The sequence below is a fragment of the Triticum urartu genome, chromosome 1 (genome assembly GCF_003073215.2).
Source record: "Triticum urartu cultivar G1812 chromosome 1, Tu2.1, whole genome shotgun sequence".
Lineage (NCBI taxonomy): Eukaryota > Viridiplantae > Streptophyta > Magnoliopsida > Poales > Poaceae > Triticum > Triticum urartu.
This window is the reverse complement of record NC_053022.1, coordinates 25,917,460-25,936,629: the sequence shown is the minus strand read 5'-3', so window position 1 is coordinate 25,936,629 and position 19,170 is coordinate 25,917,460.

The window sequence follows — 19,170 nt, the reverse complement described above, 5'->3', positions numbered from 1 at the left end:
GAGGCCTTAATATCCCTTAGTTTCCGTAAGGACCCCACTGCCACGGGAGGGTAGGACAAAAGATGTCATGCAAGTTCTTTTCCATAAGCATGTATGACTATATTCAGAATACATGCCTACATTATATCAATGAACTGGAGCTAGTTCTATGTCACCCTAGGTTATGATTGTTACATGATGAACCACATCTGGCATAATTCTCCATCACCGATCCATTGCCTACGAGCTTTCCATATATTGTGCTTCGCTTATTTACTTTTCCGTTGCTATTGCTATCATCACTACAAAATACCAAAAACATTGTTTTTACTACTGTCACCTTTTGCTACTATTACCACTACTATCATATTACTTTGCTACTAAACACTTTGCTGCAGATATTAAGTTTCCAGGTGTGGTTGAATTGACAACTCAGCTGCTAATACTTGAGAATATTCTTTGGCTTCCCTTGTGTCGAATCAATAAATTTGGGTTGAATACTCTACCCTCGAAAACTGTTGTGATCCCCTATACTTGTGGGTTATCACATACCTACCTATTATGGCATTTCCATAGCCATTCCGAGATATATTGCCATGCAACTTTCCACCGTTCCGTTTATTATGACACGCTCCATCATTGTCATATTGCTTTGCATGATCATGTAGTTGACATCGTATTTGTGGCAAAGCCATCGTTCATAATTCTTTCATACATGTTACTCATGAGTCATTGCACATCCCGGTACACCGCCGGAGGCATTCATATAGAGTCATATCTTGTTCTAAGTATCGAGTTGTAATTCATGAGTTGTAAGTAAATAAAAGTGTGATGATCATCATTATTAGAGCATTGTCCCAGTGAGGAAAGGATGATGGAGACTATGATTCCCCCACAAGTCGGGATGAGACTCCGGATGAAAATAAAAAAATAAAAGAGGCCAAAGAAGCCCAAATAAAAAAAGAGAAAAGAGGCCATAAAAAAGAGAAAAGGCCCAAATAAAAAAATAATAAATTAATAAATGAGAGAAAAAGAGAGAAGGGGCAATGCTATTATCCTTTTACCACACTTGTGCTTCAAAGTAGCACCATGATCTTCATGATAGAGAGTCTCCTATGTTGTCACTTTCATATACTAGTGGGAATCTTTCATTATAGAACTTGGCTTGTATATTCCAATGATGGGCTTCCTTAAAATGCCCTAGGTCTCCGTGAGCAAGCGAGTTGGATGCACACCCACTTAGTTTCTTTTTGAGCTTTCATACACTTATAGCTCAAGTGCATCTGTTGCATGGCAATCCCTACTCACTCACATTGATATCTATTAATGGGCATCTCCATAGCCCGTTGATATGCCTAGTTGATGTGAGACTATCTTCTCCTTTTTGTCTTCTCCACAACCACCCTTCTATTCCACCTATAGTGTTATATCCATGGCTCACGCTCATGTATTGCGTGAAGATTGAAAAAGTTTGAGAACATCAAAAGTATGAAACAATTGCTTGACTTGTCATCGGGGTTGTGCATGATTTAAATACTTTGTGTGGTGAAGATGGAGCATAGCCAGACTATATGATTTTGTAGGGATAGCTTTCTTTGGTCATGTTATTTTGAGAAGACATGATTGCTTAGTTAGTATGCTTGAAGTATTATTATTTTTATATCAATATAAATTTTTGTCTTGAATCTTTCAGATCTGAATATTCATGCCACAATTAAGAAGAATTACATTGAAATATGTTAGGTAGCATTCCACATCAAAAATTCTCTTTTTATCATTTACCTACTCGAGGACGAGCATGAATTAAGCTTGGGGATGCTGATACCTCTCCAACGTATCTATAATTTTTTATTGTTCCATGCGATTATATTATCAACTTTGGATGTTTATGGGCTTTATTATACACTTTTATATTATTTTTGGGACTAACCTATTATCCCAGAGCCTAGTGCCAGTTTCTGTTTTTACCTTGTTTTAGGGTTTCGAAGAAAAGGAAAATCAAACGGAGTCCAATTGACCTGAAACTTCATGGAACTCATTTTTGGAAGGAACGAAGCCCAGAAGACTTGAAGTGCACGTAAGGGAAGCTTCGAGGAGGCCACGAGGTAGGGGGCGTGCCCACCCCCCTAGGGCGCGCCCTCCACCCTCGTGGGCCCCTCGTGGCCCCCCTGACATACTTCTTCCGCCTATATATCTCCATATACCCTAAAACTTCCGAAGAGCACAATAGATCGGGAGTTCCGCTGCCAGAAGCCTCCGTAGCCACCGAAAGCCAATCTAGACCCGTTCCGGCACCCTGCTGGAGGGGGAATCTTTCTTCGATGGCCATCTTCATCATCCCGGTGCTCTCCATGATGAGGAGGGAGTAGTTCTCCCTCGGGGCTGAGGGTATGTACCAGTAGCTATGTGTTTGATCTCTCTCTCTCTCCCGTGTTCTTGAGGTGTTACGATCTTGATGTATCGCGAGCTTTGCTATTATATTTGGATCTTATGATGTTTCTTCCTCCCCTCTACTCTCTTGTAATGAATTGAGTTTTCCCTTTGAAGTTATCTTATCGGATTGAGTCTTTAAAGATTTGAGAACACTTGATGTATGTTTTGGTGATCAACTTGCGGGTTCCGCCCATGAACCTATGCATAGGGGTTGGCACACGTTTTCGTCGTGATTCTCCGGTAGGAACTTTGGGGCAATCTTTGAGGTCCTATGTGTTGGTTGAATAGATGGATCTGAGATTGTGTGATGCATATCGTATAATCATACCCACGGATACTTGAGGTGACATTGGAGTATCTAGGTGACATTAGGGTTTTGGTTGATTTGTGTCTTAAGGTGTTATTCTAGTACAAACTCTAGGGCTGTTTGTGACACTTATAGGAATAGCCCAACAGATTGATTGGAAAGAATAACTTTGAGGTGGTTTCGTACCCTACCATAATCTCTTCGTTCGTACTCCGCTATTAGTGACTTTGGAGTGACTCTTTGTTGCATGTTGAGGGATAGTTATGTGATCCAATTATGTTATTATTGTTGAGAGAACTTGCACTAGTGAAAGTATGAACCCTAGGCCTTGTTTCCTAGCATTGCAATACCGTTTACGCTCACTTTTATCATTAGTTACCTTGCTATTTTTATATTTTCAAATTACAAAAACCTTTATCTATCATCCATATACCACTTGTATCACCATCTCTTCGCCGAACTAGTGCATCTATACAATTTATCATTGTATTGGGTGTGTTGGGGACACAAGAGACTCTTTGTTATTTGGTTGTAGGGTTGCTTCAGAGAGACCATCTTCATCCTACGCCTCCTACGGATTGCTAAACCTTAGGTCATCCACTTGAGGGAAATTTGCTACTGTCCTACAAACCTCTACACTTGGAGGCCCAACAACGTCTACAAGAAGAAGGTTGTGTAGTAGACATCAGGAAGCTAATGATGATGATCATGAAACTTCAGATCAAGTTACTACCGAACCTCGTAGGTCAACCAGAGTACGGTCCGCACCAGAGTGGTACGGTAATGCTGTTCTGGAGGTCATGTTACTTGACCATGACGAACCTATGAACTATGAGGAAGCGATGATGAGCCTAGATTCTGCAAAATGGCTTGAAGGCATGAAATCTGAGATGAGATCCATGTATGAGAACAAAGTGTGGACTTTGGTTGACTTGCACGTTGATCGGCAAGCCATAGAGAATAAATGGATCTTCAAGAAGAAGACTCACGCTGACGGTAATGTTACTGTCTATAAAGCTCAGCTTGTTGCGAAAGGTTTTCGACAAGTTCAATGAGTTGACTACGATGAGACCTTCTCACCCGTAGCAATGCTTAAGTCTGTCCGAATCATGTTAGCAATTGCCACATTTTATGATTATGAAATTTGGCAAATGGATGTCAAAACTGCATTCCTTAATGGATATCTTAAAGAAGAGTTGTATATGATGCAACCAGAAGGTTTTGTCGATCCTAAAGGTGCTAACAAAGTGTGCAAGCTCCAGCGATCCATTTATGGATTGGTGCAAGCCTCTCGGAGTTGGAATATACGCTTTGATAGTGTGATCAAAGAATATGGTTTTATACAGACTTTTGGAGAAGCCTGTGTTTACAAGAAAGTGGGTGGGAGCTCTGTAGCATTTCTAATATTATATGTGGATGACATATTGTTGATTGGAAATAATACAAAATTTCTAGATAGCATAAAAGGATACTTGAATAAGAATTTTTCAATGAAAGACCTCGGTGAAGCTGCTTATATATTGGGCATCAAGATCTATAGAGATAGATCAAGACGCTTAATTGGACTTTCACAAAGCACATACCTTGATACAGTTTTGAAGAAGTTCAAAATGGATCAGTCAAAGAAAGGGTTCTTGCCTGTGTTACAAGGTGTGAAGTTTAGTCAGACTCAATGCCCAACCACTGCAGAAGATAGAGAGGAAATGAAGGTCATTCCCTATGCCTCAGCCATAGGTTCTATCATGTATGCAATCCTGTATACCAGACCTGATGTGTGCCTTGCTATAAGTTTAGCAGGGAGGTACCAAAGTAATCCAGGATTGGATCACTGGACAGTGGTCAAGAACATCCTGAAATACCTGAAAAGGACTAAGGATATGTTTCTCGTTTATGGAGGTGACAAAGAGCTCGTTGTAAATAGTTACGTCAATGCGAGTTTTGACACTGATCCAGATGACTCTAAGTCACAAATCGGATAAATATTTATATTGAATGGTGGAGCTATCAGTTGGTGCAGTTCCAAGCAGAGCGTCGTGGCGGGATCTACGTGTGAAGCGGAGTACATAGCTGCTTCAGAAGCAGCGAATGAAGGAGTCTGGATGAAGGAGTTCATATCCGATATAGGTGTAATACCAAGTTCATCGGGTCCAATGAAAATCTTTTGTGACAATACTGGAGCAATTTCCTTGGCAAAGGAATCCAAATTTTACAAGAGAACCAAACACATCAAGAGGTGCTTCAATTCGATCCACGATCAAGTCAAGGAGGGAGACATAGAGATTTGCAAGATACTTACGGATCTGAATGTGGCAGATCCGTTGACTAAGCCTCTCTCACGAGCAAAACATGATCAACACCAAGACTCCATGGGTGTTATAATCATTACTATGTAATCTAGATTATTGACTCTAGTGCAAGTGGGAGACTGAAGGAAATATGCCCTAGAGGCAGTAATGAAGTTGATATTTATATTTCCTTGTATCATGATAAATGTTTATTATTCATGCTAGAATTGTATTAACTGGAAACTTAGTACATGTGCGAATAAAGACAAATAGAGTGTCCCTAGTATGCCTCTACTTGACTAGCTCGTTAAACAAAGATGGTTAAGTTTCCTGACCATAGACATGTGTTGTCATTTGATAAACGGGATCACATCATTAGAGAATTATGTGATGGACAAGACCCATCCGTTAGCTTAGCATTATGATCGTCTAATTTTATTGCTATTGCTTTCTTCATGACTTATACATGTTCCTCTGACTATGAGATTATGCAACTCCCGAATACCGCAACGTAACTGGGTGATTATAAAGATGCTCTACAGGTGTCTCCAAAGGTGTTTGTTGAGTTGGCATAGATCGAGATTAGGATTTGTCACTCCGTGTATCGGAGAGGTATCTCTGGGCCCTCTCGGTAATGCACATCACTATAAGCCTTGCAAGCAATGTAACTAATGATTTAGTTGCGGGATGATGCACTACGGAAACGAGTAAAGAGACTTGCCGGTAACGAGATTGAACTAGGTATGATGATATCAACGATCATATCTCGGGCAAGTAACATACCGATGACAAAGGGAATAACGTATGTTGTTCTGCGGTTTGACCGATAAAGATCTTCGTAGAATATGTAGGAGCCAATATGAGCATCCAGGTTCCGCTATTGGTTATTGACCGGAGATGTGTCTCGTTCATGTCTACATAGTTCTTGAACCCGTAGGGTCCGCACGCTTAACGTTCCCCCCAAGGCAGTCTGAATTGGACTAAGGGGAGGGGTGCGTCTGTAACGCCCGGATAATTTGGCTACAGTAAAACTCTCCTAATGGTGCCATGACATCTGCGGTTACTGTTACTAATCTCGGGATAATTCGAAACCGCGTCAAATTCAAACTTAAATTTAAAGTCGACAATAAAAGTTTTCAAATATTAAAAATAAAATGTTCGGGCTATGTCTATTATTGCATCCGTAATCATGGTGAAGTAAACACATTTTTATAAAATGCCTAACTGCTTTTAAATGAATTAAAACAGAAAAGAAATAGTAAAAGAAAATACAAAGGGGAAAAACAAACAGAAAAAAAAGAAAAGAAAGAGAAAGGCCCCCCACTGGGCTTCGGCCCAGCAGGCCGGCCCATTCAGCCGCAGGCCCAACCGGCCTCCCCCCCACTCCCCCTTATCCACTCATCCCCGAAACCCTAACCACCCCGTCGCCCCACTCGCTCCCGTCCACTCCCCTCGTTCGGATCTGGATCGGGAGGAGATCCCGATCCCCTCGCCCCTCTCCCCTGCGCGCACGCCGCCGCCTGGACCGCGCCTCCGCCTCGACCTCCCCGTCGCCGGACCCCCCCCCCCGTCGCCGGCCTGCATCCTCTTAGCCGCACCGTCCCCATCTCTCCACCTCTACCCCCGCTGCCCCAGTCCCTACAGGCACCCGGTGAGGCCCCCGGCCTCTTCCTCCCCCTCGTCCCCGTCGACGCGGTCGTGCTCCTCCGCGTGCTCACCCGTAGCGCTCGCCTGCTGCCGCTTCCTCCCGCGTGCGCACGCCCGACTACACGCTCGCGGCCACCAGGCCCCGGCCGCGCCCGCTCAACCTCGCGCGCGCCCGTGCTCCCCGGCACAACCCCGCTGCAGCCCGGTCGCCCCTGGCCTCTCCTTCTCTCCCCCTCACCTGGCCCGCACCCGGCGACCTCTGGCCGCGCCCGCGCCGCGTTCCCGACCGGCCAGTGCCCGCCCACGGCCCCGCGCCCTCCTGCTCGCTGCACCCGCCGCCCGACTCCGGCCACTGCACCGCGGCGCCACTCGGAGGCCCCGCGTCCTTCGCCATGAGCCATGCACCGTTCCCTGCTGCGCTGACCGCTCTGGCTTGCCGCCCCGCCCCGCTCGTGCCGCTTTGCAGCCGCCGGCGCCCGCTCGCGTACTCACCCGCGCCCGCTTGGCCACTCGCCGGCCCGGCCGCGCCACCCCGCCGCCTTGGCCACTGCGGCTGCGCCCGCCAGGGTCGCCGTTGCCCGGGTTCGCTTGGCTGCGCCAGCGCCCGTAACCCGCTGCCCGCACGCCCGCTAAGCCCCTGGTGCCTATAGCAAACGGGGCCCATGCCCAGAACGAAAAAAAAGGATTTAATAAATAAATTAATAAATACTAATTAAAATATTAATTAATTGAAGAATTAATTAGTTTAATTAATCCTGATTAGATTAACCTAATCACTTAGTTTGTTAATTAATCTGTTAGGTTAGTTAACAGTCAATGACAGTGGGGCCCCACCCCTAGTTAGCTTAATTTAAACCCCCCTTTTTAAAATATGTGACACTGATAGATGGGCCCCATTGGCCCTGTTGACTGGTCAACTTTGACCCGGTCAACGCTGACTAGGCACTGACCGGCCCCACACGTCAGGTTGACCAGTCAAGCCCTGTTGACTGCTGACATCAGCATGACATCATGCTGATGTCATATATCCATTTTTGAATTAAATTAAATAATTAATTAAATATCAGAAAATGATTTAAATCTTTAGAAAATCATATCTTTTAATCCATAACTCGGATGAAAATACTTTCTACATGAAAGTTGCTCAGAATGACGAGACGAACCCGGATACGCAGCCCGTTCGTCCGCCACGCACCCCTAACATGTCAAACTCGCAACTTTCCCCCTCCGGCTCCTCTGCCCGAAAACACAAAACACCGGGGATACTTTCCCGGATGTTATCCCCCTTCACCGGTATCACCTACTACCGCGTTAGGGCACCTCTAACGTCGTTACTTGTCATGTCATGCATCACTATGCATATGCTTGCTTATATATTTATTGTTTCTCCCCCCTCTTCTCTCGATAGACACCGAGACCGACGCCGCTGCTACCCAGTACGACTACGGAGTTGATGACCCCTCTCTCTTGCCAGAGCAACCAGGCAAGCCCCCCCCCCCTGATCACCAGATATCGCCTACTCTCCTCTATACTGCTTGCATTAGAGTAGTGTAGCATGTTACTGCTTTTGTTATTCCTATCCTGATGCATAGCCTGTCCTTGCTACTACCGTTGATACCTTTACCTGCAATCCTACTTGCTTAGTATAGGATGCTAGTATTTCCATCTGTGGCCCTACATTCTTGTCCGTCTGCTGTGCTATACTATCGGGCCGTGATCACTCGGGAGGTGATCGCGGGTTTATACTATGTACTTTATACTTGATACATGTGGTGATTAAAGACGGGTCGGCTCGTAGGAGCACCCGTGAGTGGACCTTTGAGGCGGAGCGACAGGGCAGGTTCAGACCACCTAGGAGAGAGGTGGGCCTGGCCCTGGTCGGCTTCGCGGATACTTAACACGCTAAACGAGATCTGGGTATTTGATCTGAGTCTGGCCATCTGGCTCATACGCACTAACCATCTACGCGGGAGTAGTTATGGGTATCCCGGTGTCGTGGTGTCAGCCGAAGCCTTCGTGACGTCAGCGACTGAGCGGCGCGCGCCGGATTGGAACGTAAGCATGCTCTTGTATTAAGGGGGCTAGTTCTGCTTCCGGCCGCGTTCGCAACGTGCAGGTGTGCTAAGGGCGATGGGCCCAGACCCCTGTGCGCTTAGGTTTAGACCGGCGTGCTGACCTCTCTGTTGTGCCTAGGTGGGGCTGCGACGTGTTGATCTTTCGCGGCCGGGCATGACCCCGAAAAGTGTGTCCGGCCAAATGGGATCAAGCGTGTTGGGGTATGTGGTGCACCCCAGTAGGGAAGTTAATCTATTCGAATAGTCGTGATCTTCGGTAACAGGACGATTTGGAGTTGTACCTTGACCTTATGACAACTAGAACCGGATACTTAATAAAACACGCCCTTCCAAGTGCCAAATACAACCGGTGGTCGCTCTCTCACAGGGCGACGAGGGGAGGATCATCGGTTAGGGTTATGCTATGCGATGCTACTTGGAGGACTTCAGTCTACTCTCTTCTACATGCTGCAAGACGAAGGCTGCCAGAAGCGTAGTCTTCGAAAGGACTAGCTATCCCCCTCTTATTCTGGCTTTCTGCAGTCCAGTCCACATATAATAGCCTTATTCCAGTTGATACCAATGCATACATATGTAGTGTAGCTCCTTGCTTGCGAGTACTTTGGATGAGTACTCACGGTTGCTTTCTCCTTCTTTTCCCTCTATCCCTTCTACCTGGTTGTCACAACCAGATGTTGGATCCCAGGAGCCAGACGCCACCGTCGACGACAACTCCTACTACACCGGATGTGCCTACTACTACGTGCTGCCCGCTGATGACGACCAGGAGTAGTTTAGGATCCTAGGCAGGAGGCCTGCGCCTCTTTCGATCTGTATCCCAGTTTGTGCTAGCCTTCTTAAGGCAGACTTGTTTAACTTATGTCTGTACTCAGATATTGCTGCTTCCGCTGACTCGTCTATGATCGAGCTCTTGTATTCGGGCCCTCGAGGCCCCTGTCTTGTAATATGATGCTTGTATGACTTATTTTATTTGTAGAGTTGTGTTGTGATATCTTCCCGTGAGTCCCTGATCTTGATCATACACATTTGCGTGTATGATTAGTGTACGATTGAATCGGGGGCGTCACAAGTTGGTATCAGAGCCGACTGCCTGTATGAATCCCCCTTCCACACTCCTTGGCCGAAGTCGAGTCTAGACATTGCAAAAACTTTTACTAACTTGGCTGTGTGCCTTACGGGCCCACGTCGCCATCGGGTGGTACTATGATCTTTTACTCCTCGACCTTTACTCTGGGACTCTGAACTCTCTTCTACTTGGGTTAAACGAATTTACTAACTCTGACACTAGGATCCCGTTACGACATTCACCCCAAAGTTGGATAAGCCCTAGTTATTCTTTAGAGTAGTATTTGAACATTATCCACATTGTCATTTGACTCCTGTGAAAACATCTTTGTTTTCAGATGGAACCCACGAGGCAGGTCATGCGCCACACGACGGCCATTGGTGCCTCCGGATCACCTGCTGTGTTGGTTGAGATGATGACCTATCTGGGTTATCGCTGGCACCCTGAGTACACCGTCTATGAGGAGTATCAGGACTTCAACCAGGAGCAGTACCGTGCCATCGTCCACCTTTACTCTCGGGAGTATGACTCCACTACTGTGCTGCACACTGCTCATGGTGTTGGAGTGGGTATCGATATGGCGGTCCACGATGCTGCTTTTGCTGCTCTGACACGTCTTCGTGGAGAGTATCAGGAGTTGGACACCTCCCCCTTCAGGCACATTGCTATCGCATCCGATGTTGGTGCGGAGGGTTACTACACTGCGGCCTACTCCACTGTCAACCGAGAGCCCTTCTACCATCAGAACCTGGTTCTGCACACTGATGGGCTGGATAGAGCTAACCGAGCTCTTCGCCACGAGTTGTACACCACCCGTCAGCACCTGTATCGTGCTCTGACGCTGTTGCAACCCCCTGTCCGATCTGGTGATCTGTCGCGTTCTGCGATCTACCCTGCCAGGACCGTGATGCCCCACGGCGTCGGCAGGCCAGATGTGGGAGGCTACTCTCCTGCACTTGGTCCTCTCCTGCCACCTGTGCATCGGGTTCCGCACCAGAGTACCCGCGGACCCCAGGCTACTCGCGTGGAGGTCTTCCCTTCGCGTCACTACCAGCTGTCGGGCTACACCTACCTTCGCAGTACCGCGTGGGACTGATGTAGACTTTCTTGTTAGTGTTAGATGCATTCGCCGCGAGCCTGTGTGCCGCCTATGATGTCTTAGCCTATGTACCGAACTCTGTGTAACGAACTCTATGCATGATCTCTTTTGTAAGATATGCCGACTACTATGTAGTATCTATCGTGCTACGTTCGTTGTGCATGTTTCATCATGAATGATTCTTTTTTTTTGCAATTCCTCAATGCTGAACTACCCCTGTTAAATATTAGCAGGATGGTTAGACCAGGTGGTCGTGGTCGTGGTGGCAACGCCCCACCACCGCCTGAGTACATGGCTGGGATGATGCAACAATTTGAGCTGAATCGTCAGTTCATGGAGAATATTATGGCTCAGTTTCCTTGCCCCAATATGAACCAGCAGCCAACCCAAGTGACTCTGCAGGATTTCATGCGCCTCAACCCAACTGTGTACCGCAGCTCAACTCAGCCTCTGGATGCTGATGACTGGCTCCGTGACATCACCTATGAGATGGAGTCTGTTGATGTAGCCCTTGCCAGCTATGTCACCTTTGCTTCCTTCTTCCTGAAAGGACCCGCAGCTCAATGGTGGGACAGCCACAGGCGTACTCTGCCAGCTGGAACAATCATCACCTGGCCAGACTTCCAAGCTGCCTTCCGTGCTCGCTTCATTCCTCAGGGAGTCATGGACCGGAAGAAGCGTGAGTTCCGCAACCTCACCCAAGGCAACAAAACTGTGGAAGCTTATCAGCGGGAGTTTCTTGACTTGTCCCGCTATGCTGAAGAAGACATGGCAACTGATGCACGCAGACAGGAGAAGTTCCGTGATGGCCTTCAAGCTGACATCAAGCTCGCACTTCTAGTGCACGACTTTACTGATTTCGCCACCTTGGTGAACAAGGCCATCAATGTCGAAACTGGTCTGCAGGAATACCAGAGCTCTCACAGGCGCAGCCGTGACACGGGCTCATCTTCAGGCCCGTCTTGGCAGAAGCGCAAGATATGGATTCCCAACAGCATGTACCAGCCGAATGCACCTGCCCCAAGGCAGACCTATGCTGCACCTCGTCTGCCTGCTCCTCCAACTAGGCAGCCAAGACTTCCAGCTCCACCACCACAAGCTCCTGTTCCCACTCCCAATAATGGTCTCTGCTACAAGTGTGGTCAGCCAGGTCACCATGCTAGGGATTGCAATCAGAACCAGAATCAACTGGCCCTCCCAGCAACTGGCCGTGGAAGCAACCAGCCTCGCAACAACAGTGCCAAGTCTTATGGTCGTGTTCATGCCAACCATGTTGATCTCAATGAAGTTCTAGACCAGCCTGCTACCGTGATGGGTACACTCCTCGTAAATTCAGTACCAGCATCTGTTTTATTTGATATAGGAGCATCACATTCATTCATATCAGCTGAGTTTGCATTCATGCATGGCATTAAATACGAAGAGATGAACACTGCGATTGTGGTACGCACTCAAACCTCTATGGTTAGTCACAACGTTCCCATTGAAATTGAAGGACTGGAATTCCTTGCCTCCCCCATCGTACTAAAGTCCTGTAGCATCGACCTCATTCTGGGAATGGATTGGTTGAAAGCGCATACTGCTTCTATAGTTTGCGCCACTAAGGTCGTCCATCTACTACACCCTTCTGATGAAATAATTGCTTACCAAGCTCATCTAGTTCAGAACGCCGAGGCACGTCTTTATGCCTTGAATGCGTTGAACGCTGCACCACTCGAGGGCATTGAAAACATTCCCGTCGTTTGTGAATTCCAAGACGTCTTCCCAGAAGAACTTCCAGGGATTCCTCCTGCTAGAGCTGTCGAATTCATCATCGACTTGAAACCCGGCACTACCCCTATAGCTAAACGACCCTACAAGATGCCGCCGCATGAACTCATTGAGCTTAAGGAGGAAATCGACAAATCTCTTGTCAAAGGTTTCATTCGTCCAAGTTGCTCTCCTTGGGGAGCACCTTCTCTCTTTGTTAAGAAAAAGGATGGGACAAACCGATTAGTCCAAGACTACCATCCTATAAACCAAGCTACCATTCAGAATAAATATCCTCTTCCTCGGATCAATGATCTTTATGATCAACTGGCTGGCTCATCAGTGTTCTCCAAACTCGACTTGAGGTTGGGTTACCACCAGATCCGTGTTCGTGAGGAGGACATCCCAAAAACCGCCTTTGTGACTCGGTATGGGTCATACGAGTACACCGTCATGTCATTCGACTTAACAAATTCTCCCGCCACCTTCTCTCATCTGATGAATTATATATTCATGGATTACCTCGACAAGTTCGTCGTGGTTTATCTGGACGATATCCTTGTATTTTCCAAGAACGAGGAAGAACATGCTGGACATCTGCGTCTTGTGCTGGAGAAGCTTCGAGAACATCAACTGTATGCTAAGTATTCCAAGTGTGAATTCTGGCTCCCCGAAGTAACCTATCTTGGGCATGTCATCTCCAAGGATGGTATTGCCGTCAACCCTGAACGAGTTCAGGCTATTCTCGGTTGGACTCCTCTGAAGAACGTCAAGCAAGTCCGAAGTTTTCTCGGTCTCGCCAGCTATTGCCGTCGATTCGTCGAGAACTTCTCCAAGATTGCCAGGCCTCTGACTAATCTGTTGCATAAGGGTGTCAAGTTTGACTGGACAGACAAGTGTCAGGAAAGTTTCCAGGCGCTCAAAGAAAAGTTGACTTCTGCCCCCGTACTTGCTCCACCTGATACTAAGAAGGACTTCATCATTTACTGTGACGCTTCCCGTCAAGGATTAGGCTGTGTCCTAATGCAAGAGCGCAGAGTGATTGCTTATGCCTCTCGTCAACTGTGCCCTCATGAACAAAACTACCCAGTTCACGACCTCGGGCTTGCTGCTGTCATTCATGCACTGAAGCAGTGGCGACATTACCTTCTCGGTAATCGTTGCAAGATCTTCACCGACCATCGAAGTCTGAAGTATCCGTTTACTCAGCCAGATTTGAACCTACGTCAGCAAAGATGGATGGAGACTGTTGCAGACTTTGACGTGGGTATATCCTATACCCCCGGCAAGGCTAATGTAATGGCTGATGCCTTGAGCCGCAAGTCTTACTGCAACCACCTCCAGGTTCACAAAGTTCAGCCCTCGCTTGTCGAAGAATTTAGGAAGCTAAACCTCCATATTGTTCCTCCTGGAGCACTCGCTCCCCCTCCCCCGGAGTTCCGCAAGATGAATCTTCTTGTTGTTACTAAGGGTTCTCTAAATACCCTGGCTGTCGTACCAGATCTGGTAGCTGGTATAAAGACTATTCAAGGTTATGACTCTGAAGTCCATAAGATTAAACGCCATCTAGCAGAAGGAAAGCCCTCATTCTTCACGATCGCCGACGATGGCGCCTTGTATTTCAAAGGCCGCCTAGTGGTACCATGTTCGAAGAAAAACTTGGATAAGGCTAAAAGGGTTATGCAAGAAGCTCATGATACGCCTCTGTCCATCCATCCTGGTAGTACAAAGATGTACCAGGATATTCGTCAAAGATTCTGGTGGTCTAATATGAAGCAGGACATTGCTCGTTATGTTGCTGAGTGTGACATTTGTCGCCGGATCAAAGCAGAGCATCAAAGGCCTGCTGGAACTCTGCAACCTATCTCTATTCCTGAATGGAAATGGGACCATGTTGAAATGGACTTCGTCACTGGATTTCCCAAATCTGAGAAAGTAATGATGCTATTCTTGTCGTCATTGACCGGCTTTCCAAAGTTTCCCATTTTCTGGCGGTCAAAGAGACAATCACTGCTAGTCAGCTTGCTACTCTCTACATCGCCAGAATTGTTTCACTTCATGGTATCCCACTGGTTATCAGTTCAGACCGTGGCAGTTTATTCACTTCAAGGTTTTGGGCGAGTTTCCAAGAAGCTATGGGAACTCATCTGTCGTTCAGTACTGCATTTCATCCCCAGTCGCAAGGACAGGTTGAACGTGTCAACCAAGTTCTCGAAGACATGCTTCGAGCTTGTGTAATATCATTCGGCAAGAAATGGGAGGAATCTCTTCCATATGCCGAGTTCTCTTATAATAATAGCTATCAAGCTAGTCTGAAGATGTCCCCCTTCGAAGTGCTATATGGAAGAAAGTGTCGAACCCCTCTGAACTGGTCAGAAACGGGGGAACGTCCACTCTTCGGTCCGGATATTATCCAACAGGCCGAAGAACAAGTTCGCATTATTCGCGAGAATCTCAAGACTGCTCAGTCACGTCAGAAAAGTCAGTATGACCTTCATCACCAAGACATGGTCTATCAACCTGGCGAAAAGGCTTATCTTCGAGTTACACCAATGAAGGGTGCTCACCGCTTCGGGATCAAGGGCAAGCTAGCTCCTTGCTATATCGGTCCCTTCACTATTCTCGAAAGGCGTGGAAAGGTGGCATATCAACTGGAGCTTCCGTCGAACCTTTCTCAGGTTCACGATGTGTTCCATGTGTCACAACTCCGCCGTTGCTTCAAGGATCCAATCCGAGCGGTGGATCATGAAGTGCTCGAATTGCAACAGGACCTCTCTTATAAAGAGCATCCGGTCCGCATCCTTGACCAAGCTGAACGCCGCACACGTCAGAAGGCGATCAAATTCCTCAAAGTCCAGTGGTCGAATCACTCTGAAGACGAAGCCACTTGGGAACGCGAGGATCACCTATGTGATGAATACCCCGCGTTGTTTCCTTCTACCTCCTAAATCTCGGGACGAGATTTCTTGTAGTGGAGGAGATTTGTAACGCCCGGATAATTTGGCTACAGTAAAACTCTCCTAATGATGCCATGACATCTGCGATTACTGTTACTAATCTCGGGATAATTCGAAACCGTGTCAAATTCAAACTTAAATTTAAAGTCGACAATAAAAGTTTTCAAATATTAAAAATAAAATGTTCGGGCTATGTCTATTATTGCATTGGTAATTATGGTGAAGTAAACACATTTTTATAAAATGCCTAACTGCTTTTAAATGAATTAAAACAGAAAAGAAATAGTAAAAGAAAATACAAAGGGGAAAAACAAACAGAAAAAAAGAAAAGAAAGAGAAAGGCCCCCACTGGGCTTCGGCCCAGCAGGCCGGCCCATTCGGCCGCAGGCCCAACCGGCCTCCCCCCCACTCCCCCTTATCCACTCATCCCCGAAACCCTAACCACCCCATCGCCCCACTCGCTCCCCCCCACTCCCCTCGTTCGGATCTGGATCGGGAGGAGATCCCGATCCCCTCGCCCCTCTCCCCCGCGCGCACGCCGCCGCCTGGAACGCGCCTCCGCCTCGACCTCCCCGTCGCCGGACCCCCCCCTCTCGCCGGCCTGCATCCTCTTTGCCGCACCGTCCCCATCTCTCCACCTCGACCCCCGCTGCCCCAGTCCCTACAGGCACCCGGTGAGGCCCCCGGCCTCTTCCTCCCCCTCGTCCCCGTCGACGCGGTCGTGCTCCTCCGCGTGCTCACCCGCAGCGCTCACCTGCTGCCGCTTCCTCCCGCGTGCGCACGCCCGACCACACGCTCGCGGCCACCAGGCCCCGGCCGTGCCCGCTCAACCTCGCGCGCGCCCGTGCGCCCCGGCACAACCCCGCTACAGCTCGGTCGCCCCTGGCCTCTCCTTCTCTCCCCCTCACCTGGCCCGCGCCCAGCAACCTCTGGCCGCGCCCGCGCCGCGTTCCCGACCGGCCAGTTCCCGCCCACGGCCCCGCGCCCTCCTGCTCGCTGCACCCGCCGCCCGACTCCGGCCACTGCACCGCGGCGCCGCTCGGAGGCCCCGCGTCCTTCGCCACGAGCCCTGCACCGTTCCCCGCTGCGCTGACCGCTCCGGCTTGCCGCCCCGCCCCGCTCGTGCCGCTTTGTAGCCGCCGGCGCCCGCTCGCGTACTGACCCGCGCCCGCTTGGCCACTCGCCGGCCCGGCCGCGCCACCCCGCCGCCTTGGCCACTGCGGCTGCGCCCGCCAGGGTCGCCGTTGCCCGGGTTCGCTTGGCTGCGCCAGCGCCCGTAACCCGCTGCCCGCACGCCCGCTAAGCCCCTGGTGCCTATGGCAAACGGGGCCCATGCCCAGAACGAAAAAAAGGATTTAATAAATAAATTAATAAATACTAATTAAAATATTAATTAATTGAAGAATTAATTAGTTTAATTAATCCTGATTAGATTAACCTAATCACTTAGTTTAGTTAATTAATCTGTTAGGTTAGTTAATAGTCAATGACAGTGGGGCCCCACCCCTAGTTAGCTTAATTTAAACCCCCCTTTTTAAAATATGTGACACTGACAGATGGGCCCCATTGGCCCTGTTGACTGGTCAACTTTGACCCGGTCAACGCTGACTAGGCACTGACCGGCCCCACACGTCAGGTTGACCAGTCAACCCCTGTTGACTGCTGACATCAGCATGACATCATGCTGATGTCATATATCCATTTTTGAATTAAATTAAATAATTAATTAAATATCAGAAAATGATTTAAATCTTTAGAAAATCATATCTTTTAATCCGTAACTCGGATGAAAATACTTTCTACATGAAAGTTGCTCAGAATGACGAGACGAACCCGGATACGCAGCCCGTTCGTCCGCCACGCACCCCTAACATGTCAAACTCGCAACTTTCCCCCTCCGGCTCCTTTGCCCGAAAACACAAAACACCGGGGATACTTTCCCGGATGTTATCCCCCTTCACCGGTATCACCTACTACCCCGTTAGGGCACCTCTAACGTCGTTACTTGTCATGTCATGCATCACTATGCATATGCTTGCTTATATATTTATTGTTTCTCCCCCCTCTTCTCTCGATAGACACCGAGACCCCCCTTGATCACCAGATATCGCCTACTCTCCTCTATACTGCTTGCATTAGAGTAGTGTAGCATGTTACTGCTTTCGTTATTCCTATCCTGATGCATAGCCTGTCCTTGCTACTACTGTTGATACCTTTACCTGCAATCCTACTTGCTTAGTATAGGATGCCAGTATTTCCATCTGTGGCCCTACATTCTTGTCCGTCTGCTGTGCTATACTATCGGGCCGTGATCACTCGGGAGGTGATCGCGGGTTTATACTATGTACTTTATACTTGATACATGTGGTGATTAAAGACGGGTCGGCTCGTAGGAGCACCCGCGAGTGGACCTTTGAGGCGGAGCGACAGGGCAGGTTCAGACCACCTAGGAGAGAGGTGGGCCTGGCCCTAGTCGGCGTTCGCGGATACTTAACACGCTAAACGAGATCTGGGTATTTGATCTGAGTCTGGCCATCTGGCTTATACGCACTAACCATCTACGCGGGAGTAGTTATGGGTATCCCGGCGTCGTGGTATCAGCCGAAGCCTTCGTGACGTCAGCGACTGAGCGGCGCGCGCCGGATTGGAACGTAAGCCTGCTCTTGTATTAAGGGGGCTAGTTCTGCTTCCGGCCGCGTTCGCAACGTACAGGTGTGCTAAGGGCGATGGGCCCAGACCCCTGTGCGCTTAGGTTTAGACCGGCGTGCTGACCTCTTTGTTGTGCCTAGGTGGGGCTGCGACGTGTTGATCTTTCGCGGCTGGGCATGACCCCGAAAAGTGTGTCCGGCCAAATGGGATCAAGCATGTTTGGGTATGTGGTGCACCCCTGCAGGGAAGTTAATCTATTCGAATAGCCGTGATCTTCGGTAACAGGACGATTTGGAGTTGTACCTTGACCTTATGACAACTAGAACCGGATACTTAATAAAACACGCCCTTCCAAGTGCCAGATACAACCGGTGGTTGCTCTCTCACAAGGCGACGAGGGGAGGATCATCGGTTAGGGTTATGCTATGCGATGCTACTTGGAGGACTTCAGTCTACTCTCTTCTACATGCTGCAAGACGAAGGCTGCCAGAAGTGTAGTCTTCGAAAGGACTAGCTATCCCCCTCTTATTCCGGCTTTCTGCAGTCCAGTCCACATATAATAGCCTTATTCCAGTTGATACCAATGCATACATATGTAGTGTAGCTCCTTGCTTGCGAGTACTTTGGATGAGTACTCACGGTTGCTTTCTCCTTCTTTTCCCTCTATCCCTTCTACCTAGTTGTCGCAACCAGATGTTGGAGCCCAGGAGCCAGACGCCACCGTCGACGATGACTCCTACTACACCGGAGGTGCCTACTACTACGTGCTGCCCGCTGATGACGACGAGGAGTAGTTTAGGAGGATCCTAGGCAGGAGGCCTGCGCCTCTTTCGATCTGTATCCCAGTTTGTGCTAGCCTTCTTAAGGCAGACTTGTTTAACTTATGTCTGTACTCAGATATTGCTGCTTCCGCTGACTCGTCTA